Genomic DNA, 24,542 nt, shown 5'->3' on the forward strand with positions numbered 1-24,542 from the left:
GGGGGCGGGTAAAACATACAGTGCTTCTAGGCAGGAGGAGTAGTGCACGTACAGGCCCCGGAGTGTGCAAAGCTGAAGCTTCTTTGGGGACAGGCTAGGACAAGAAGTAGAGTGTGGCCAAAGGGTGAGGTTGGGGGGGGGGCGTGTTGTGGAGTTGGTGGGCAGAGGTATTGGTCTGCAGAAGCAGACCAGGCCCTGGCTGTGTAGGCTGCTGTGGGCCATCAGGTGCTTTGAAGCAGGGCTGTGATGTGAGCAGCCTTGTGTTTCGGAGGGAACACTGTAACCCTTTAAGAAAATCAGGCAGGAGAGGCAGCATCATGTTTAACAAAGTACATAGCACGAACTGAGTCTGGTACCCTTTTTAATGAAATTATCTTTGTCTCCACCTTCTTCAAAGGATTTCCCAGCTTGGTCTTAAGAGCTGCTTTCTGAAGCGTTGCACAGTGATAGCTGACGGGGCTGGGGGCGCTCAGCGGTGTAGAATGCTTGGCCTGCATGTGTCAGGCCCCTGGGGTTCCATCCTCAGGGCTACCTCCCCCCTACCCCTCAACAAAAAAGAAAACAAGCAAAGAAGGAAGGTGGGAACATTTACTTACAGCAAGTAGAATTCAATTAGATAATATTTAAACTTCCTTAATTATACTTTACTAATTGACACTTATTTAAGCTCATCACAGAGCAGACCTCTTTGTAAGAGAAAGACTCATTACCTTTCCTTCAAGTATATTGGCAGGTGGGCACCAGCTAGGACTGGGAAGCCAGCAGACGGCTGGATAATTTGCAATCATGATGATGGAGGAGGGGCGGTGGCTTCAGGGGCCTCTGTGGAAACAGAATCTGTTCCTAAGATCCACTGCAATACGGCTGTTGCCAGCCGCCTACTCACCTGTGTAGCCTGTGTCCCTGCCCGGTGACGGTGACGGCGACAGAGCTGGGGCTTATGTGCTCTGTGGGTCTTCCTCACTGCAGATGTAGTCAGGAGAAGGAAGCCCTGTGTGGAAGCCCAAGGCTTGCAAAATTGGGGTGGATGTGACTGAAGTCAGACAGCAGGCCCCAAAGACAATTAGCAGCTTAGTAATTACTGCGGAGACACAATATTCCCTTGTACTTTCAGGTGTTCAGAGTCCTCTGTCCTCTGGGGAGGAAATTAATTTTTTTATAGGTCTGACTTTATGCTTTTCAAAGCCTGGACTCGGGGACTCAGGGAACCAGCTGGGAGGAATGGGAAACGTGAAGAGTCCCCCATCGATCTGGTGGTTTGGACCGAACCCAGAGCTTCCGATTAATCGTTTTCATCACCTAGAACTGGGAGTGATATAGTTGATGATTTTATCACTCGGTGGCAAAACCTTTTGTTTTGTTTTTGTGACATGTTCTATCATTTGAGCTAAAATTGTGCAGGAGGAAACAAGATCCTCGTAAGCCAAAGTGGGCCTTTGGGGGACCAGAAAGAGAACCTTGGGGGAGACTGCTCTGTGGGTTCCTTTGGTGTGTGTCACTGTCCTGGGGAGAGGAAGAAAGCACCAATTAGGCCCAAGTGTAATGGTCACACCCACCTGATGAGGTGTGGCTGGGCCGTTTTCCATCTCTTTTTTTAAAGATAGGCCACTGGGGCTTGAAAGTGTTTTATATTTCCAAGAGATCATGCAGCTAGCGGCAGTCTCCCAACCAGGAAGTTTCATGGCCCTTCTCTATAGTCTGGGTCTTTTGTCTTTTTCCGTTTTTTTTTTTTTTTTTTTTGGTGGTGGTGGTTTGGGGATGGAACCACAGTCAAGTTCTGTACTCCTGAGCTGTGCCACCAAACCAAGAATTGTTCTTTTATGGTATGGATAGTGTCCCTCCACCTTGGTACCCAGAAAGTTCCTACCACTTGGTTCAGTCATCTCAATCCATCTGCTTAGATCTGAGCACCCTTTGATTGCCTCCACCTTCAGGTGAAATACCCCTGCATTGAGCAACTGCCGTGTTCAGGACATTTGGTTCAGGCATGGTGGAGCATGGTGGTTCTTGCCTTCGGGGAGTTTACGTTATGAAAGGAATTCAAAGTGCGCGCAGACCCTGAGCCAAGTTCCCATGGGAAGGCCGGCACTCACAGGAGTGGATGTGCACTTCCAGGAAAGGCACACATGGCATGAGGTCCCGGGGGGGATGTTAGGTCAGTTGGGAGCCCAGGGTGTAATTTGGCGTTGAAGATGATGTACTTGAAGATGATAGGGTTGGGAGGTTGACATGGGACAGGGTGGAGTAAATCACTGGGGGTGTTAGGTGTTGAGCAGACAGCTGACAGGTTTGCCTACAGTGGTCTTGGTGACATCCTGAGAAGCAGTGACATGACCTGGGCCCTAGGGCCTTGGTGGCCATGAGGCCCCCTTTGCTTCAAGCCCAAGGTGGGACACACATCCCACGGGCAGCTGGTGCAAGGTGGACGGAGAGGCCTTGTGCAGGACTCAGAGTTGCCCGAAGCTATTCGCTGATGTACACACACAGGGAGGCTTTATTTCTTTACAGCCGTGGACTTGTTGAAAAGCTGAATCACATCCTCTGGCTCAATGTTTGACTTTGTGGCTACCAGTTCCAGGCGAGCCACCTTTGAGAGAGGTGACGTCCTATTATAGGAAAGGCGTGGCTAGGCATCCAGACACCAAGGTTCCAGGTTGGCCCTGACCCCAAGGGTTTCGCTTCATATGCCTTTGGTCTGGAAGGCTCTTTGGGTGCTTGGGTGGATGGGCTTGTGTGGAAAACCCCCTGGCCCATCTGCACATCTGGGCCCTGGGACATGGTATTGAGTGGTGTGCTGGCCACTCAGGTACCAGCTCAGAGCTCTGTGGACCTGCCATGGACTCAGCATCATGGGCATGGCACTTGAGCCCATCTGCTGCCTCCACCTCCCCAAGGAAAGAATGGTCTGTTCCCTCACCTGCTCCATCTCCAGCCGGATCGAGTCTAGATGTATGTGGCTTTTCCTGAAATTCTCCCAAGTCATTCTGATCCTCCCCAGCCAATGTGCCTTTCTCTAAAGACCTGCAAAGTAGTAGCAAATCCCTTCCCATGGCTCTTCTTGCTCTTTGCAGCCCTCTGGTAAAGCTGGAAGTGCCTGAAAGAGAAGCAGCCAGAGCCTGGGCCTACATAATCCACACACTCGGCACGTCACCCTGGGTGACTCAGATTCAGTTGCATTTGTCATTTCACAACCACCTGCATCTGGGGGCAGCGCCTGGTGTTTCAGAGCACAGTGTTCTGCCTGGGCATGGCTTCTCCCAGCTCTTCTCTCTCAGGCTGTGGCCATTCCTGTCCCCCTCCCCATTCATGATGCTTAATAGTCCTTTTTAGGAAGCAAAAACATAGCATCATGTGTCAGTCACCTCCGAGGCTTTCTATGTATTTTTCCAGTGGACCTTACAACAGGCTTGTCAGCTGGTATAATTGTGGTCATTTGGAAATGTGGCAGACGGGGTTTGGGGTGATTGTCCTAACCATCCCATGTTGTGCCCTGATTATCTAGGAGACAGCGCAGTTCTCTTTTGCAGTTGATCTCATTTAACCTTTTCATCCACATTACAAGGTGTTTATGTCCATTTTACGCATGAGAAAGCTGGGGCCAAGAGTTATATAACTTGTCCAAGGTCACTGCAGCTCATGAAGATTTAGATTCAAACCCAGACCAATGGACTGCAACACAAGTGCTCTTAAGGTTTTTTTTTTTTTTTTTTTTTTTTCCTCTCTCTCTCTCTCATCTGCATTTGTGTAAGGAAAACTTTTTCTCCTTCAGAGCTGGCAAAGCTGATGGCTTCTGTTGGATTTGACTTCTAGTGCTTTTCCCATTGTTAAGTGGGGAAGAATGGGAGCTAATATTTGTTCACCACACACTACGTATGAGGCACAGGTACTGCCTTCAAAAATATCTAGAAAAATCTTCATACCACAGATGTTGTGTTTATTAATACATGTTTGCAGTACATAATGCCACATGCAATAGGGGCAGTTTGTCCTTGTGCATGACACATCTTAGTTCATTGTTTTGTGCTCTTCCCCTCCAACCCTTCTTCTCCTTCCCATGTGCAGAAGCTGTATTTCTGGGGTATTTTAGAAAGCACTTTATATTCACTGCCACATCCCTGGCACCTGGTGCTCCGTCAGTATTGGATAAAGGAAGGGATTTTACCTGCTTGGCCGGTGGAGCCGTTGAGACAGTACAGTCAGGTGGCTTCATGGGTGGTGAAAACGACTTTGCTTTTCATACCACAGAGCTTAAAAAAAAAAAAAAAAACAGATCTGTTTTACCCATGCAAAATGGGAGTAATCAGATCTATGTCGTGGGATTATATAAAACACTATAAATACTCACCCGGTGCCTGCTACAGGGTAAACATCCAATAAGCAGCGTTGTCCAGTACTGTATTTGTCTTGCATGGAGTCTTCTTTTGGTCTGTACTTTTATTTTGGGTAGAATCATCCCACAAGTTAGTAGCCTGGAAATTTGCTAGCTACTACTGAAGCCTTTAAAAGGGTCCATGTTCCTGTCTTTGCTTTACTATCTATCAAGGACTCAGACAGTAAAAATTGATAAAATCAGTTGAGCTCTACTCTGTGCAAGTGGTGATGCCTAGCAAGGTTTGATTAAACAGTATTTGCATCTTTGTTTACAATGAAGGAGTATCGTGCTGGAAAGGGCCTCCGGGACTATGGTTCCTTTATCCCTCTTACATCCCTTTAATTTACAGGTGAGGAACATGAGGCTGGCAGAGACACAAGGGGAGTGCTGGGTGTGGATTTTGGTTTTTGAGTGTTGGCTGCTTTCAGATGTCAGCACGCCCTGCCAATTCCGGGAGCCCGGAGTTTTGTCCTCTGTGGGCTTGTCTGAACACTGGCGTGGTGGAGCCACGGCTGCTTCTGCTATGATGTTAGTGAGCAGATTATATCAATAATCCACCACAAGCTGGTAAATCAAGATCACACTCCTGTTCAAACATCCTCATAAAAGGATTCTATTCGTTGCAGATAATTGTAAAGTGTGCCATTCCTGAGGAAATAGTCCTCAGGATTAACAATTATTTTTCCCATTAGCTCTCTGAGCTATTCTTATTTTCCTGCACATATGACTTACAGTCAGCGAGGGAAAATCTAAGTGTACTGAAAGGGAAAAAAAAGAAAAATGGAAAAGAAGTCATTATTTACTCCCTGAAGTCTGAGATGACCATCAAGATAGTTTCCTATATATCCCCTTTTAGGTGGTTTTCTGTTGGATACATGCATGTACTATAAAAATGAGATTTGTTTGTGGACAATAAACACTTTAAGTGCCTTTAAATTGCACTGTATCTTTCTAAAATGTAATACGATATGATGAGTCTTCTGGGGTGTATTAAAATATTCTCTGACATGAAAATCACACTATTTTGGGGAGCAACTTTCTTGGCGGTAGAAGCTTGCTAAATAGATGAATAAGTGAATCCCTTGACATAACTCCCTGAAGGCTCCTACCCTAGAGAAAGACAAGTCCTGCATATGAATAACTCTAAGATCTAATGTCAGGAAAATAATGATCCGTTCTGAACTGCAGGTGGAGTTCATTAACTCCAGTCAGACCATTGTGTAACAAATTAAGAAGAGGCTTTCTGTTCTCACCTGCTTGGCCACAGACAGCAATCCAGCCCTGGACACCAGCTCCATCTTCTTATTTCAAAGGCGAGAACTAGATTGAATCCGACCAATGAGATGCATTTTGGCATACCTCTAAAATGCTCCCTTGGCCTTTTTAATTATCTGTGGTGCTCTGTTAGGGGACTAGATTTATCAGCTAGATGCCTAAATCCTAAACCCAAGCCCAATCCTGATTATGATCAGTGAAATATTTTGTGCCTTGTTTTTTCCATCTCTCCAATGGGCAGAATGTGTTTCTTGTAACATAGTCTCAGGAAGTGATGTAATGATGCGCCTAGGCTTAATCAGCACAAGCCAACAGAAAAACCTTTGTGAGGATGTAAGCTATTGTCCTTTCACCTAAAGGAAAAGTACCATAAATCTAGGGGAAGTCTCAGGCATCCTGAAAGCTGCTTTAAGGCAGGGCTGCAGCTGAAAGACCATCCAGTGGCGTGAGCCCTTCCTCCAGAGACCTCCTTCTCCTGTAGTTGTATTTTCCTCTTTTTAAAATGAGCGGTGATAGCATATGTTGGGTTTTCACCAGTGACACCTCTTCTGTCACTCTTCTTGGTTTCTGACAGCAGTTGTTGGTGCATTAGTTCCCAAGATGGGGGTAGAAGAGGCAGGTAGCTGTCTCAGATCAGGTGTCCCCATGTTATCTGAAGGGAGGTTAATCCCATGGTCAGACTTGCTGGTGCATGTCTCTAAATCCCAGCATTCTGGAAGCCTGAGGCAGGAGGATTGCAAGTTCCACCATAGCCTGGGCAATTTAGAGAAACTTTGCACTCAGAGGCTGACGCGGGAGGATTGCTGTGAGTTGGAGGCCAGCCTGGGCTGCATAACGAGACCTTGTTTCAGGTCCACCTTTTCCTAGGAGCAAGTATTTGGCTTTCATTTTAGGCAGTGTCTATGTGTTTTCCAAAAACATTTAAATGTGCTCTTCGTGTCAAGCTCCTATAGGCTTTTCAGGTTGCTATAGGGAACCCACAACAGTGTCTTAGGGAAGGAAGGCAGACAGTAAGTACCTGTGAGCTGAGAGGGAAGCCAGGATCACTAGATCATTTTGTTTGGCTGGTCTACAAATACCAAAGCTGGATTTCCACCACACATCAAGGAGGGTGGCTTCCGTGAGATGGACCTGGTGAAAGAAGCAGCAGGTGACTAGAGAGGGTCAGCCAGCCTCCCTTAAAATGCTGCGGCCACCTAGGTAGGCAGTGAGACCAGCACCACCTCCGCCTGTGCTCAGCCACGTGGCCCAGATCACAGGCCGTGTTTACTTTTGAGGGACACAGACCTCGATGCTTTCCCAGGGCATAAACCTTCCAAACATGATTTTAGGGATTCCAAAGTAATGTTTCTGTTCAGATCTGGCAGAACTTTGAGTTGAAATGGGTCCCTATCTGTGCCTTCTCGTTTGTCTTTTATTGATATCTGTAATTACAGTTTTTTTTAAAGATAGAAATGAGCTATAAGGAACATCTGAAGGATTTTCGTTTCTTATGAAGCATAGTTTAATTGTCTGGGTTTTTTCCCTCATTGACAAACTTGCTTCAGGTCCCAGCAAGTAGGTAATATGGAGAAAATGTGAGAGACGCCATGGGGGAGCGGGTCTGAATTTATAATAAGCTTAGGAATAATATAGGTGAAGTTTGCCCACCTTCTTGAACAGAAGAAAGGGTGATTTTTAGGTGTAATAGTACACCGAGTAATGAATAAGAGTCTCGAAAGACATGTAAATCTATAAACAGAGCATAAACATCTTTATTCAAAATGGGTTGAGTTCTGAAGCCTGATACTTTCAAGAGAACAGTATTAACAAGTGGCTCTTAAAAGCCTGTCGTTAATCAACGTGTCGCCCTCAGGACTTTATTAAAAAGGTATGCAGTGGGTCACATCCTCCTTCCATGAGGGCCAGTGAAACAGAAACTTGCCCAAAATCTGGAGGATAAAGCCACCTCGGCACCTGGCCTCCGCCTTTCACTTCCTCTCCCAACTCTGCCCCTCTGAGATGTTCTTCCAGAAGTCAGAGGAAGCTGCTGAGCTTGGGGTCACCACCCTGGAATCAAGCGATGGGAGTAGCCCAGCACTGGGAGTTCCTTCCCCAAAGCCCCGAGCTGACTTGTCACTTTTTGCTGTTGTCAGGAGCTGGGCAGTACTGTCCCAACTTTCCCAGAAGGCCTGGCGAGAGCAGGCCAGAGCAGGAAGGGGCAGAAAAGTGCAATGCCCTCTTTGATGCTGCTCCCTGCCCCTGGGTGTGGAGAGCCGGGGATGGGAAGTTGGAAACCCCGAGGAGAGTGTCGAGGGCACAGGCCGGGCTGTGTGCTGTTCACATGCTGTGGTTGACTGTCGGCATTCAGGGAATGCATTGGATAAATTTATAGTGTGCTATCACAAGTATGATGATATGCATGTGTATTTTGGGGTGCCAGATATATGAGCAAATAAAAAAGTTCAGGAGCCAAATGCTCAGGTAGTGGCTGTTTTCTGATGAATTGAAACCAGCCCTGCTGGCCCAGCTATTGGAGTATTTCAGCTATTTGCTGAAAGTACCCAAGGCAGTGATTTTGTTTGGTGCACCGTTGAGGTGCAGCCCTGGAAGGAGGAGAGGGAGGCTGTGGGTGAGCTTCTCGCTGGTGCTGGTGCTGGAAGGAGTGGGAGTCCCTTCACCCTGGCTGGCTGGCTTCTCCTCTTTCGCCCAGGAGCTGCAGCCCAGCCTGCAGAGTGGCTGCCTGATGCTAGGCCCAGGGCTGGATTTCAGAGGCTTCTCCGTAGTTTCAGTGTCATCAGTCATTGCTTCCCAGAGTTCCTGTTGCTTTTCCAGGGTCCCCAGTTGAACCGTTTAGCTCCATTTCAGTAGCCCAGCCCACTCCCTTATGCCCAGTCAGGAAGATGTATAATGTGAACTGATTTACTGTCAATGCAAAAGAAAAACATTAGTTAATTAGACTTTTACACCTTGGTCAGATGGTATTAGACACCCTTTGTGCACTTTAACTCAAGGATGTTAAAGACCTAAGTCTTTGAAGAAAAAAAAACAAAAAAGGAAGAAAAGGGACAGGCACTTTTCCAGCTTAAGCTGCATGTTGGCCCATGTTAATTCCGCATTTGTCCCTTAGTCTGGACGTGACAGAAAGTGCTAGTTACTGTGGTATTTAACTGACATCAAACTCCCATCCAAATAATTCAGTTGGGCCCAGCCTTCTCTCTTAATTGGTGGGAAGGAAAACTTAGGCACACACCCAGAAAAAGGAGGAAACTGTTACTTTGTTGGACATTTAAAAACTTTATTCCTTAGGGTATGAAGAGCACGTGTTTTTTTTAGATGAGCTGCCCCTTTGAGCTTTTTAAAAACAGCAACAACCAGAATCTAGAATCTTCTAAAACTTGAGCCCTTCAAACGATTGGCTTTTGTGAGTCTTCAGTAAGTGACAGTTTAGTAATTGTTGCTATCCTTTCGAAGTTATGCATCTGCTCTGGAAACTGACAGCTTTCTAGGCTACAGGCAGATTAAAAAAAAAATCTGGAAACTCATACACAAGTTAAAGTCCTAAGCAATTTAAAAACCAATGTATAGTGGCATAGTAAAAGAAGAATGGCAGGGTGATTTGGTAGGAATAATTAGAGAAAACATGCCTGTTGGTTTTTGTTTTGTTTTATTTTGTTGTTTTTTAAAGCAACTTCTTAGTTGTTGAAGTTAATCCTCAGTGACAGGAGTACTGTTTACCTTAATCATGAGGTATCTAAAACAATTCCAAAAATAATCGAAAGGGTTTTTGTTGTTGTTTCCAATCAGTTGAAGATTGGAATATCCTTATCCTACTGTCAACCTCACTCACTTTGTGCATAATTTCTAGCCAGAGTTGGCGAGTGCTTCATTTTTAGCACTGAACTGCTTTTTGGTGCACTGAATGAATTTAATACGTTAACACTCCTGTACGGCCCAGAATTGCTTGGCTGCCCCTTGCCCTGCCTGCCTGGTACTGGCTGAAAAGGTACCATTGTTTGCTCTGCAAACACTGGGTGATGTTTGTTTCCAAGGTGACTGATTCTATTGCTGCTCTTTAAGCAAGGGGGGATGGGGAGAGAGAAAGTTGCCTTTGAACACCTGAGAGCATCCCATTCTGGATAGCCTGTGTGTGTGTGTGTGTGTGTGTGTGTGTGTGTGTGTGGAAGCTGCAATTTTATTTTAACTGACCTTATTAGTGCAAAAGGAATAGTGTGGCAAGGGAAGAAAAAGAGCCCAGTTCTGATGCTTAATTCAATATACAAAGTATTAGATTTAAAAACTGGATCAGACTGAATTAGCTGTTTACATTTGGAAAACTAAAGAGTTAAGGGGAGGAAAAATAGTTTAGATAACTGAAATTTTTTTTCATGAAATAGTTCCTCAGCTATAACATGTGTGTGGCTGTTGAAAAATGAGAGTATCGTTAAAATTAGTTATGATAAGGTAGGTGGGCCTTTTAAGTTCTGTACAATTTTTTTTTTTTTTAGAAAAATCTGGCGCCTTTGAGGTTTCTTTGTGTCAAAAGAGTCGAAAGAGAAAATAGATGAAATGCATCTTTTCATGGACAATATGAATTCTCTTATTAAACTGGAAATTTACATTTCACAAGAGTGAGAGATTTTAGATTTCAGAATAGAAAAAATGATTACTTCTTGGGTCCCCCCCCCCACTTTTTAGTACCACGGATGCTGTTAACAGAACTTTGCCTTTTCACTCCTATCGGGTTTAGTACAGTTCACGCACAGGTTTCAGTAAACATTAACCACTTTTATCAGGGCTTGCAGTGTGCTGAATGGCTAGCAAAGAGTGTTCTGTAAGAGGCAGATGAAATTGAGAGAGTCCAAGGTCACATGGATATTGAATTTTTTTTTAATTATGGAGAATTTAGGAGAAAGAAATCAAGTTTCACACTGGAACTGTCCTCTACGCGGGCTCACTGAAAGACTACTTGGCCTAGCATTTTTACACACATTTGTTCAGATGCTCCACGTGCGCAGCTAGACAAGTGATTTTTTGTTTTGTTTTTGCTGGCTTTTCTTTTTCTGTCATAATTTTTAAAAGGTCATGTTGGTTCAGAGCATCTTCTAAGATGAGTATCCAGGCTCACTCAAGGAAGGCAGTGTTTATCATGTTATTCTGAAGAACCTATTCAGTGTTACAGAGATTTCACTTTTCTTCCTTTTTCAAGGCTAATTCGAGATGGCTGTCTGATTGTCAGTTTGGTTTCCACAGTTAGCACAGTAACCCTGCAAACCAAGTGCTAGAATGACAAGAATGAAGTGCTGCCTAATATAGATAGAACAAAAGTGCCAGTTTCGGGTATTCATAATATTCCCAAACTTTTGTCTCTCGGAATGATCTTTGGATCATTTTGGAAAATAGGAATGTGATTGGTGCTTATTTTTTGTGCAGAGAGATATCTAGGGCTGGCATTCAGAGCCTAACCCTAACCCATCTTCTAGTGGGAGGCGTGGTGGTTTACATCTGTAATCCCAGCACTTGTTGAGGCTGAGGCAGCATTACAAGTTCGAGACCAGCAGGGGCTACAAAGTGAGCTCCCAGATTTAACTGCATAGCAAGACTCTTGTCTCAAAAAGGAAAAAAAAAAAAAAAAAGTAAAAGAAAAAGCCCGAGCCTGTCTTCCTGCGCCTCGTGGCTGGGGGTGCGAGGCCGAGACCCCCAGCAGGGTTGCAGGCAGTACCCAACCTGGCCGAGCTGCTCTGAGACAGTGTGCCTCATTTCAACTCGAAGCCGGCGGTCTAAGCGTCCGAAGTGCAGTGGGGTCCTGCGTTCCAGCCGTGCCATCGTGTATGCCGTGGTCGCCGCCACGGGACCCTGCAGCTCTGGAGCTCGGGTCAGCGAGTGGCCGGGCATGGAGAGGACGCCCTCCTTCAGCGACGGGCGCGCTCAGGGCGGTCGCCGCCGTAGCCCACGAAGGCAGTGGGAGCAGTCGCGCTTCTGCCCGGAGCACGGCACCCGGGCGAGGATCTGCCAGGGTCTACTGCGACTGAAGAAGCAGGAAGCAACGGCCAGGTCTGTTGGGCAGCCAGACTCTGCGGTGGCTCCAGCTGCTCCGCTGCTCTACGGCTCTACTGCTCATCCCCCCCCCCCCCCGCAGTGCGCACCCTGCGAGTGGGCAGCTGGGCCGTCCGTCAGAGCGGCGGGCGCTGATTGGCCGGCTGGCTGTTGGGGGCGAGATGAGGGCGGAGCTCGGCGGTGCTAGCAGGGGCGGCCTTCGCCTCGGGGGCGTCGCTTCCTCAGACCTTGACGCGCTGTCCTGAGGGGCGGGCGGCCCCGCACGTTTGGCCGCTCAAGCGACACCAGCCAGTCGACAGAAGCTTTTCAGGAGCCCTGGGTTCAAAAAAGAAAACTCAGGAACTGGAAAACGCGTGTGCCCTGAGCGAGGTCGCCCTCTGGTTAATTTACCTCGTGTTGAGTGTCGGACAGTTCTGCATGAGGCGCGAGTTTGTACTGATTTCGGCTCGCACTTGGGATTGATTTCCCTAACAAGTCCCCGCAGTTCAAACCGTGGGTGTCCCTGCTGGCTGTAGCTGAGGGAAAGCAGCACGTGGCCGCACGAAGCCCGCGACAGGCGGCCGGGAAAGGGGGAGCGACAGCCGCGCGGTGCCACGCGACGCCCACGGCAAGGCCCAGGCTGCAGAGTGACGCCGGGTGGCCAGGCTCCCTCCCACGGAGACCTCCTGTGAAGTGCGCCACACGGTCCCTCAGGGACGCTGCCTCATACCAGTCTCCCCTACCCCCGGTCCGGGAGCAGAGCCTTGCCCACGTGCTATTTCCGGTCTCCCCTAAGATCGGCGCCATCCAGCTGCGATGCCACATCTCGATGTTCTCCAGACGCCAAGCCCATCACCACGGGGACAGCAGCAGCGCTGCTCCTGATGGCCAAAGGCCACCTGCTGTGGAGATAGATGCCTTAAGTGTGCCCTGTCCAACCCTGGCATCCCGAGGCCAGCCTCGCCCCCCTGCAGTGCGCAATGAACCGGCACCTTGACGTCCTGTGATGAGGGCAGAGCCACTCTGGAGTTAGGAGTACCCACATTTTTCCCCAGGGAAGTGACTCCCCAGATCTGCGAAGCACTGTGGTACTCAGTGGCAGCGTCACGTGGCCTGGTCTTTTCTCTCTGGGACTCGCCTCCTTTTTGTCTTGCCAGGGCAGAAGTTTCTCTGTACCTCACAAGCCAGGACCCCCACCCCGGGAGATTCAGATTGAGCACCTCTGGGTGAAGGCACCTCTTGTGTGTTAGGATTGGAAACTTCTGATGAGACAGATGGGTCCATATCAACCACTGGGATTTTTCTGGAAAAGAACCATTAAGAAGGTTAGGAAATGCTAAGGAAACCCTGACATTCTCCTGTGTGATGCCAGCTCGCTGCAAAGCTGAGCTCCTGTTGAACAAGGTAATAATGTAGGACCTGCGCTAGAACCCTGGAGGCCTTCTGCGCTGGCAGGTGTAAATGCCACCAATGCCATTAATTTTTTAAGAAGTTGGAGCACCGACAGAATTATCGGGGATCCTGAGTAGCTGGCACCAGATGTGTCTTTTGTTGGGGAAGGGGGAGAAGGTGTCACAGGCGATCAGGCTGTAGACGTTGAATGCCTCGATCTGAGGCTGTGGGTCTTGGGGTGCTGAGTGTCTTCTTTCAGAAGGGAGGGAAGGATACAGACACCAGTTTCTTGCGTGCTTTCCCCTCGCTGGTGCTTTCCTCTCACTCGGGCTCTCAAAGTATTATCTTCTGCGGAGGTGTTGACTCAATTATCACTAGGTCCAGCTCCTGTGAGGAGACAGTAAATGGTACTTGGGGCCTCTTTATCTAGACCGTTTTTTTTTTTTTTTTTTTTTTTGCCACAGTTTCTGAAGTGACTGACAGCATGTGCCTCTAACTGAATTCAGCCCTTTTTTTCACTCCTTCCCTGTGGAACAACAGGAAAGTCAGCCACTCATCGTGTCGGGTGCAGACTTTACAGCCTCTGAACAGCCTTTGCATTTGCAGTCTATGAATGCACCATTTGTTGTTTGGAGCACAACTGTTAGATACAACTGGCCTCACAGCCCACTCTGCCTCCAACCAGTGTGCATCGCTGTGGCTTTTTTTTTTTTTTTGCATAGGCCAAATTTTTGCTTTAAATACCCCCATTTTGTCTGCAAGAGGGTTTCTTTGACCCAGTTTACATTTTTAAAACATAAGTTTCAGAAGCAAGGTTTTAATTTAGTTAGAATTCTCTAGCGATCTCAAATAAGTATTTTTATTTATTAAAGGGAGAGATTGATGGCTTGTGTAGTACATGCTTTTTTTTTTTTTCAAAAAAATTCTCAAACAGCAGTGTAACTTTGGAATTGTATTTTAAATTGGCTTGAACTTACTTTTATTTGTAGGTCATTATGTTTCTATTTGACCTTTACACATCATCTCTTTGTCATTATTGCCTTTGGCTTGGAATTCAAGGTAGATCTTAATTTTCTTATAGCAAAATGTGAATAGATGAGGCGATGTGTTAATTTGATAGATTTAACTATTTCACAATATATACATATATAAAAATGTATACACTGTACATAAATACAGATTTTGTAGGGGGTTTCTTTTTTATGTTTTGTTTTGTTGTAATGTTAAGAGTAGTGTACTCAATGGCTCTACCACAGAGCTATACCCCTGCCTGGGAAATTTTATTAACTTTTTTATCACAATTGAAAATATTAAAAAATAAGAGGAGTTGTCAAAACCACAATCTGTAGTGTAATATTCTCAAATATTTTTAGAGTATTTATAGGTAACATTATCATCTATTCCACTTGAAACAGGGTCTCCTTCAAATGTGATACCATTAGTGTTAGAATTTTTGTTTTGTTTTTCTCACATGTACATTTTTTGGCCCTGTGTAATTATAAAAAGTGGTGTTATACAGTTGTCTATTTTGATGTTATTAACATCTTTTTTTCTGTGTTTTCACCTTTTAACAGCTGCACAAAATTGTTATAATACTACTAAGCCTGTCCTGGGCTAAGGAAATGAATTTCTGTTAGTCAGACCATAAACATCCTATAGCAATCGGTTCCGCCGATCCTAATGTCTAAATCTTCCATAAATGAAAAGGTCCCCTGCTGAAACTGCAGAAGCTTTCTGTTATTGAGTCTTCACCTGTTGTGTTTCAAACAGAGGCTCTGGGTTACATTTGTGTTTTTACTAAAATTGACACATTCTAAAGCATTCAAGAGGAAAAGTCTAGGCTTTTGCTTGCTTTTTCACTTCATGTATAGAGGGAAAGGTGTCTTTTTGGAAAGATTAAGTTTCCCGCTACCTGAGGAATCCTGAAGGTTGATGAGAAGATTGGTGGTGAGAAGCAACAGGTTAGGGGGAAATGGAGCTCCTGTTTTAATGCTTCCCTGGCAGTTTTCTCACCCCTGAGTCTGATCTCGCTTTCAGGGTGTGTTTTACATCTGTGGTGGCCCACATGTGGATGCTTTGTTGATCTGGGCCTTTAAACCGTGTAAAGTTTCACTGGACTTTTCTCCCTTTGCTGTAGTTTACAGTGTGAATAATTCTGTGTGTGGCTTAAAATGGCAACTGCACCATCACCAGGAATTTTCACCAGGTAGGAATGAACAGCTTTCCTGTATCAGAACCACCCAGCCTCAGCCACAGTTGATGCCTCTGTTGCTAAGCAGGTACATTTCTGTTCTGGAGGCTGCCCGTTAACCCTAGAAATGCCTGATGGCAAGCCAGAAGGAAAAGAACTTTGTGCCCTCTGTTTACATAGTACCTTATTAAGTGTGTGAAAGCCGGGCCAGCCCAGTGGAACCACGTTGCCTGTTTTAGAGGAAGAGGAGAAGAGCTTGGAACCGCAGGTGGCTGGGGCCTGACAGTTTCCACTGGGACCTTGGCTCCAGTAGTTGCTGGTGCCGGGCGCTGTTGTGGGATCAGAATTGTGGGTTTGACCCTGGTGAGGAATGAGTTGAGACTGTCTTTGGCACTTTGGTCTGTGTATTTGCCTTGAATTGTCTGTCTGGTGTGGGGAAAGGCAGAGAGACTAGAGAGGGGTTGCTGTGTGCATCCATTCGCGAGAAAGGAGTTAAAAGAACATACCGCAGAACAGGTTGGGCAAGACTGTTAAAGCCAGTGATGAAGCCTCCCCTCTTCCTCTCCCTCCTCCTCTGCCCCCACTTCTCTCAGGACGTTGAAACATCTTCAGACTGTCCGCCTCACACGCAGCCTCCCCCCCCCCCCAGCGTCTGGCTTCCTCTGCCCTCGCCAGGGCATTCAATGTGAATAAAATACTTTGTGTAGATGAGGAGGAGGCTGTGTGCGTGAGACAGGCAGGCAGCCGGCTGCAGGCCTTGGCCTGGCCAGCTGTTTCTCAAGCAGTCGCTGGTGCCCTCCACTGTGTAACATAGGCCCCATTCAGCGGCAGCATTCTTGAGCGTACATGTATGCCTCTGCGGGCCCGCGGGGCGGCCAGCCTGGGAGGGGAGCATGGAGGCGGAGCGCAGAAGGGAGTGTGTGTGTGTGTGTGTGTGTGTGTGTAGCATGCACGCAGCCGGATGGAGCAGGCAGTGAGTTGCAGTCACTGCCCAGAGTGCCAGTAAGTCGGGACATTATTGCCTGAAGCATCTGCAGTCAGCTCTGGCTCGTGGGATGCCCTGGGGCCCTGAACACAGAGGAATTGAGCTCTTCAGGAGACAGTTGGGATCTGATATAAGTTCTGCATAGTGTTTGCATCCATTCGCTCCATAAACATACCATATATAGTCAAGCCTGAGCTCACTATAACACATTGCAGGGAACCCCTCCTAAGGCGCCGCTAGCTCCTTTGGTGCTGGGAAGCAGGCTCACATAGGCCTCCTGATGTGTGCAGTGTATCTGGCTTACACATCTCTTAGGGGAGTGAGGTGGGAGAAAAAGTCTTTTTTTTTTTTTTTTTTTTTAATCTTCATGCTATTTAGAACATGTTTCTCATCCTAGTTTTCCTGGCAGTCAGAGAGCTAAAGAATTGTATTGTTGCAGGAGACACCAAATTCCCTGTGTGCATCTGTTTTAGAACAAAGCTTTGTTTTTCTTAGTAGCTTCCACAGCTCCCACATTCTGTGTTTATGGTCCCAGGTCTCCCGCTGTCTGCATTTGGACCATCTTTTCCCTCCGTGAGGATGAGCCATGCCCTGTAATAGTACGGCGTATCAGTGGCCATGGAGAAGTTGCCTCTATGTACCGTGTGTCACCTTCTGCTTTCTGGGGCAGGGCACAGCTCTCGGTAGGACAGCCAGCAGCCGGCAGCCGTTTCCCACTTGGCAAAGCTTGGCCTACGGAGCAGGGAAGAAGCAGGAACAGGAGAGAAATGCAGTTGTTGTTTTTCTCCCGTGAAACACATAGGATCCTGCGTTTCAGCTTGGGGCGATAGCATGAGGCACTTGTGGTCCAGTTAAGAGGACTTCTGCCATCCCCCCTCTCCTTTCCCTCCTTCCTCCCTCCACCCCCACCTTACTGCTTTTCTGCTCAGGACATATGTAGATAACTCTTAAGAAAAGATGATTTGCCACGCTGGGATATTTGAGTAAAGGGACAAGATGGTACTTTCTTTGCCTTGTTTCCTTTCACTGGCCTCCTCAGAGTGAATTATATCTGTGTGTGACAGTTAATTGTACCATCCTTCCCCTTTCCTAAGCTGATAAACCCCTCTCTGTCTGCTTCCATCAAGCCTCTTTGTTTGAGAGCTTCCTAATGCAGGGGAAGAACAAAGTGACACTTTTCTTATTTACTGAAGCCTCTCTAAGGCACATTCATAATGCTCTACATTATATTTTTATAATTTACTTTTTCAATTTAAAGACTTGAACTGTTTCAAGTAGGACAACTGACTAAGGAAATTAAAATTTCCTCAAGGACATGAGTGAGTTTAAGGAAACAAACACACAGACTTAAAAAGCTGTATGTATATTTATTTACAAACTGGTAAGGGCATTTGGAAGGTGATCTTGGTAGGTAATGTTGAGAATAAGACCCTGGCACCATCAGAGGACAAATTATCAGCACAGAGACAGCAACTAATTAGTATGCAAAAGTAATATATCCCTTATGTGGAGGTCACTTTGTTGGCATTCCTAGGTTCAGAATATCCAGTCAGTGATGTGTGTGTGAAAGCTAGCAGAAATATTTTATTGGGGGAAGGGTGTGCAAAATAAAACTTTCAAAAGGTGCAGAGATGCTAGGAAATCCAGGTTCAGAAACACTTATCTTTGAATTGTACTGACCATGTAGGTCCTTGTTGGAGGAGCATTATTTATTCTTACAGTACATCTGGCCCTGACCACCTTGCTTCTCCCATTTCTCAGTCAACAACAAATTTGAGGCCCCAGTTAGAGGTTGAGGGCTGTGAGAGCCCTCAGACAGCAACCAGGAAGGATGTCAGGAGATGAGACAAGAATAGCCAGTTAGCATTGGAGGAAATTGAGCAAACTAGACCTCTAGAGGAGCCCTCTGCATGATTTCGTATAACTGCACGTACATCCACAAAGATTGCAATCAAAAATAAAAGCATGGCCAACGGAGACAGTGTGGGATAGGGGCAAAACTAAAGTAGGGCCGTTTGCGAGTTTCCAGAGGCAGCCTTGTGTAAGAGTTGTTCATTGTGATGATCCTGAGTCATTCCCCAGAAGGTTGGATTAATCATACATTGATTCACCACACTGTACTTCAGGGGCTTGGGAAGTTTCAAAGATACTTTAGCATGGCTTACACCCAGGAGTTTGAGATGGAAAATTAATTTGAGTACCCTCTACCCAGCAATGTGCAGCTATTCTGTGAGTTAACATTTTAAGCATGAGAATTAATCTTCAAGTGTTGTCAAATATGTACTAAAATATTATTTTGTCCATATTTGTAGGAGAAAAGTTATTTATTAACAGATTCACATCATGTCAAATACCATCATCAAATTGTTTATATGTCTAAAGTGAGTTTAAGAATAGAGTGCCATGGGTTTTTATTTTTTTTAAAATAGACAATAGAAAAGCTCTCTGGATGCCAGGATAGTCAGAGGTATCCTGTACCACAATCTCTGTAGAAAAAACTAAAGAAGCCTTAGGTAACTTAAATATTTAAGCAAGTTAATTTGAAATCAGCAGCTGATAAATTAGAAGAAACAAGTGTTTTTTCCCCTGCATCTCGATTATACTCTTAAAAGTGTTTTTTCCTCTGCATCCCAATTATAGACATACTGAGAACCATAGAATTCTAGACTCATAAAGGACTTGGGAGATCATTTGATCTATTTTTGTGAGTTTGTCTTCATTTTACTCAATTATTATTGGTGTTAAGTATTTACAGATCTTTTATGGAAATTAGTGTTGAAAATTCTCCAAAGCTGCTGATTACTTGCTAAAAGTTCTCAGGTAACTTGGTTTTATCACCATAAGTTTGATGGAGCATTGCTGGATCCAAGGTTTTAATGGCTAGGCATGTAGGTAATATTTAAATTGTAAAAATTTTAAATACTGGGGCTGGGGATTTAGCTCAGCGGCATAAGCTCCTGCCTTGCAAGCAGGCAGTCATGAGTTCGATCCCCGGTACCAATAAAAAGGAAAAAGACCCAAAAAAAAAAAAAAAAAATTAAATACTTGAATACTAGCTTTCACTAGTGTTAAGTTTCCTGTGTACTTAGATTTGCTGTGATGCATTTCTGTTCCTAATTCAAATTGATTTTTGCTATTTTTCCCAAGAGAAATTATTCCTTTGAAAATTTAATTAGACTTGAAACTTGGTCTTGAGTCTCCATGGAAACTATAACTCCTGGCCAGCGTAGTAGTGCATGCCTGTAATCCCAGCACATGGGTGGCTGAGGCAGGAGGATAGCTACCAGCTTGAGGCTAGTCCAAACTATGTAATGAAGCTAAAAGAAAAGAAAAGCTGTAACTCCAAGTTGCCAAGCGAGAGATAGCAAGTATTGTTTCAACAGTGTATATACATCTTTGACACGTGAGGCAAGGGAAATGCATATGAATTACATATAAAACGTGAGGATTAGTTTAGTTATTTGGTTGTTAGATACTCCAAGGAGATGGAAAAGTAATAAAAACTAGGACTTAGTTAATCGTGTTGGCTCATGCTTACAAGGATCACAGATTTAATCCAAACCTGGGTAAGTTTAGCAAGGCCCTGTCTCAAAATGTTAAAAAATATGAAAAGGACTGAGGATGTATCTCAGTGGTAGGGCATCCTTGGGTTCCACCCCTAGTACCACAAAAATGAACAAGCAAAACCAAAAAATCCCAGAACTTCCCAAGAAGTATCTGCAGTCTGACCCTGGGGTGGGGAAGGAGCCACACAGAGGGGACTTGTTAGAGGAATGTGATCAGGGGCCTAAGAGCTTGTCTTTGAGGTGGGTGACAACCTCCAGAAGTCACCTGCAGCTGGCTGCTGTAGGGACTCCGTTTGAGAGGATCTGCTTGTGACGTCTGCCAAACATGCAGAGCTGCAGGGTCCAGCCTTAGATGTTGGGGTGGTAGAGCTGGTGGTAGAGCTGGTAGAGCTGGCAGCGCCACAGAGGGAAGCACCCAGGCATGGATTAGAACAGCCACTGGCTGCCTGGAGATCAGCCTCTGAATCATAGGCACAGAAAGTCATTGTGCCAACCGGGGCCATGGCGGAGAGGTGCAGCTCTCTTCCTGTTAATGCTCTAATGCCTCCAGAGCATTTTCAAGACACTGCATTGATGTGTTGGGCAGTTACTACTGTCTCAGTCCATCACACACACATCGTTTGTTTAAACACAGTCCTGATCTTTTATTTAAAGTAAATGCAGCTCATCTGCTTTAAAAGTGGGCTGGCACTGCTTTCAGTAGACATCATGGTGAGTTATCGAGGGGGGGGGGTACCCAAAGAGAATTCGATCATTGATTTAAGATTGTTGGAGGATTGAAATGTTACTTGATTGCTGGTTTTAACCAGGATTTTGAGATTTCAAGGAAAAGTAGACAATGCCTGCTTTTATCCAAGGGATTCTGACAGTCATATGATCTATATGCCAGCAGAAGCCGGCAGCCTCTGTGCGCCACAGTCCATGTAGAAAGGAGCTTCCAAGTGGGTGGGATGTGCTGGCTGGTAGGCGGCTTTTACATCAAGTTGTACATCTCAGGGATGTGATACGTGAATGGCCTACAGTTTATTTGGGTGCAAGTTGGTGGAGCTTGAGGAAGCAACACTGGGAAAGCCACCTGGGAGCAGCACTTTTTCTGTGGTATTAGGAAGCTGGCCTGGGACGGGCTGGGGACAGAGGCATCATCTTGTTTAGCTCTCAGAAGTAACTGACAGGTGGACAATATACAGAAGACTGAAACCACAAATCTCTCTGGGCATAAGTAAGTGGAAAGGGGATTTGGGCTATATAAAGGATACCATTTTTTTTTTGATACCATTTATAAACTCAGAATTTCCTTGTAGCTTGACTCTGTCTTGTAATATTCATGACTAAGGAAGAAAGAAACTGATCAAGCGAGATCACACAACTCTATGGCATTTCTTTTGTGTGGCTTTCAGTCTCTGCACGTTGGCTATTCCAGAGGCTCTGATTTGAGGCGATAGCGTGAGTGGTATGAAATCACCTGGTCGAGTAACAGGGACTTTGGGGGCTCGTGGGAGAGTACAGCAAGATGTAATGCTAAGCTTTCGTGGTACATTTAGTGATGTGTCTAATTGCACATTATTCCTTTTTCTCTAGTACTAGCCTAAGAGAATGTTCCCAGTGTTAGCCCCTTATGAAAAGTAAAGAAATAATCCATTTTAAGGTGTACACGTAGATTTCGTTGGCTTCCCTAACATTTTAAAATTAATATGTCATGTGATGTTTTTGAGAAATAGAAATCTCTGGAGGGCCAACGTTAAGAGGTTCACAAGTTTAAGCCCAGCCTGGGCAACTTAGGGAGACCCTGTCTCCAAAAATAAAAAGGGCCGTGGATGTAGCTTGGTACAAATTTCCAGGTTCAGTCCCTAGTATTTACAGGAAAACAAAAAGTAGGCCCTTACTGATGCTGAATTTTTGTTTTTTGTTTTTTTTTTTTTTTGTTCCTCTTTTTGGCCCTAAAGTCCTAGGTTAGAGTGATCTTCCTGCCTCAGCCTTCTGAGTAGCTGGGACTACAGACTTAGGTTAGGTTTTTATTATTTTTAAATAACAGACTTGAAAACAGAAAAAATATCCACACACCAAAAATAATCAACTCACAGTGCTGAATAGCTATTAAAAATGTTAGAGAAATTTGCCTTTTCAAATCAAGGGCTTTTTATTATTTTCAACTGATTATACAGCTGAGTTGTGACTTGTGACCCAGTGTGTTATGTGAGTGTTGGCCTTTCTGCAGGGGAGCCACCTGAACGGTACCTAAAGGGGTGGGATGTGACACACCCAGAGAACAAAGCCTTCAAGGGGCCCACAAACTTCAGAAGGCCAAACAAGACCAGATGCAGCAAGATCCTTCATTTGGGGCCGAGTTTCACCATCGCTGGGTGGGGAAGGAGAACCACCAAGCTCCTTAGGAAAAGACTGAAGTATGTGAGCCGCAGAGGCCGTCCTCTTGCCCTGTGTTCTGTAGAAAGCTCAAGGGAGAATGCTAGCAGGAAACCCTGCCCCCTTGGAGCAGAGTCAGAGTCCTAGGTCTCACTGGAGTTTTCCGGGAAGCCCTCCTGGGAAGGCTGTTTTAACCTGGAGACTGAGTTCCTATGTGCTGCTGTTACATATTTGCTTTCAGTCTCCCCCTCTGATTCTTGCAGTTTTGTCTATTTCATAAACATTCTAGTTAAAAAAAATTTTTCCCATCTGCTATGTTGGAGGCCTAATCTAGGGTCTCACTCATGTTAGGTAAGCACTCTACCACTGAGCTGCACCTCACTGTCTAATACAGCTTGGTAATCAGGGTGTTTTAGATCAGTGATCCCCAACCTTTTTGGCATTGGGGGCTTCTGTAGTTTTGAGGACAATAGTTTTTTCAGCCAGGTATGATGGCACACACCATTGTGATCCCAGCACTCTGGAGGCTGAGGCAGGAAAATGATTGCAAGTTTGAGACCAGCTTGGGCTACAAAGTACAAAATGAACTCGAGGCCTGAACTGTATAGTAAGACCCTGTCTCAAAAAGACACACACAAAAAAAGTTTTTTTCTACAAGCTGGAGTTTAGGGGGGCGTTTTATTTTATTTTTGTTTCCGTTTCCAGTACCTAATAATTCCATTCCCCAGTGCTAACATCACCACCTTAGCTCGTCACTCACTAGACTCTCATAAGGTTCCCAGACCAAGCCCTCCTGTGTTCACAGTAGGGTTCAGGCTGCCAGGAGCATCTACTCCCTGCCCCAGGTGGAGCTGGGGACAAGGTGGCTGTGTTCGGGACGTGGGGCAGCTGTAAGTACAGGTAGATTGCCCCCAGCTGGCCACTGCTCACCTCCTGCTGTGCATCCCAGTTTCTAGCAGGCTGCAGGCCTGTACTACAGCCTGCTCTAAATTAAGATTTATTTTGTGTGGGGGGAGTGGTGGTGGTAATTTCTGTAAAAGGAGACGTTTTGTATTTCATTCCAAAATAGTCTGGTAGGTAGTATACTGTGGACAGCTCATTACCTGCCCATTAAATTACAGAATGTTCCTAACTAGAAACTATGATTATTTTTTTCTTGAGTAGTTTGTGGTTAAATGCTGATCTTTTAGAAAAATCACTGGCCCGGAGTGGTGGCTCACGTCTGTAATCTCAGCACTCTCAGGAGGCTGAGGCAGGAGGATCACTGCAAGTTCAAGGCCTGCCTGGGCTACAAAGAGCACTCAGGCCAGCCTGAACAGCATCGCAAGACCCTATCTCAGAAAAACAACAACAACAAAAAACAAAAAGCACATCTTTCTCTGTTCAGACAAAAGGTTATCAGTCCACATGTGATTAGATAAAATTAAGACCTGTACCCTTGGTACACCTGAAAGAAGCTGAAATAAAGTGAAAGAACTCCAGTGGTGAGAGAGGTAGCATATTAGCATATATACTGTCATCCCCTGGGTCTACATGCATCAGCTCCGACACCTTCCCTGTAAGTACCAAAATCCAGAGATGCTCAAGGCTTGCATTTAGAGTCACGTACTATTTGCATGTAAGCTACGCACATTTACCATATGTGTCAGCTCATCTGTAGGTGACTTGTAACATCTAATTTTAGGGCCTACAGAGCACTGGGTTCATGTGGGAATAGTGCAGTGTTTTCAGCCCATAGCAGGTTTTTGAAATTGTTGTTTGTGTTTGCGACAGGGTCTCACTATGTATCTCAGAATGGCCTCAAACTCGTGATCTCCCTGCCTCAGTCTCTTACAGGCATATACCACCATGCCTGGCTTCATTTTTTGGAATTTTCTGGAATTTTTTGTGGTTGAATCTGATGTGGTACCTGCAGATGGACAGGGCTAACTGTATGTGCTTTGTTTCCTAGAGCTCTTGGTCAAAATCTTTTGCTGTGTTTACATATTTTCAATATTTGTTTTCTAAATATTAGCAATTATTTCATGACTATATTGCAGCATGAGGAATTTTCATATGTGATGAGAAACAGGCCCTGAAAGGGAGGTTTAGGGAAAAAAATCTGTTTCGGTAAGTATAAATAAATGAGAATAGGACAGGGTAGAAATCCTGCCTAAATGATTTTATAAAATATGTCCTATGTGTGTTTATACTTTGGGCTTGATAAAATTGATGACATGGCTAATCTTATTCAAAAGGAGAGGCATTTTTTAATGCAGGTTAAGCTAAGCTTTGCTGAAGTATCAAATAAACCTTGAAATCTAAAAGACTCAGCCCAAAAATGTCATTTCCTGTTCCTACATAAGGCTCACTTGCTCTCTACCAGACTTTCCTCCCAATCAGCCA

At 45.4% G+C, this 24,542-nt stretch overlaps 1 protein-coding gene across 14 annotated transcripts in view; it reads left to right on the plus strand.

Annotated features, from left to right (window-relative positions):
- Positions 1-24,542, plus strand: part of Rreb1 (ras responsive element binding protein 1) — a 169,281-nt gene that overhangs the window by 61,674 nt on the left and 83,065 nt on the right. Inside the window, exon 1 of one of the 14 annotated variants that reach the window (XM_063259833.1) lies at positions 132-13,066. The exons of the other annotated variants lie outside the window; for them this stretch is intronic. The gene's annotated coding sequence lies outside the window, so the exon portion shown is untranslated. Of the gene's footprint in view, positions 1-131; positions 13,067-24,542 lie in introns of those variants that run through there. 14 annotated transcript variants of the gene reach the window in all.

Source organism: Cavia porcellus, unplaced genomic scaffold (assembly GCF_034190915.1).
Source record: "Cavia porcellus strain 051 isolate PalLab524CR breed Dunkin Hartley unplaced genomic scaffold, mCavPor4.1 scaffold_13, whole genome shotgun sequence".
NCBI classification, from domain to species: Eukaryota; Metazoa; Chordata; class Mammalia; order Rodentia; family Caviidae; genus Cavia; species Cavia porcellus.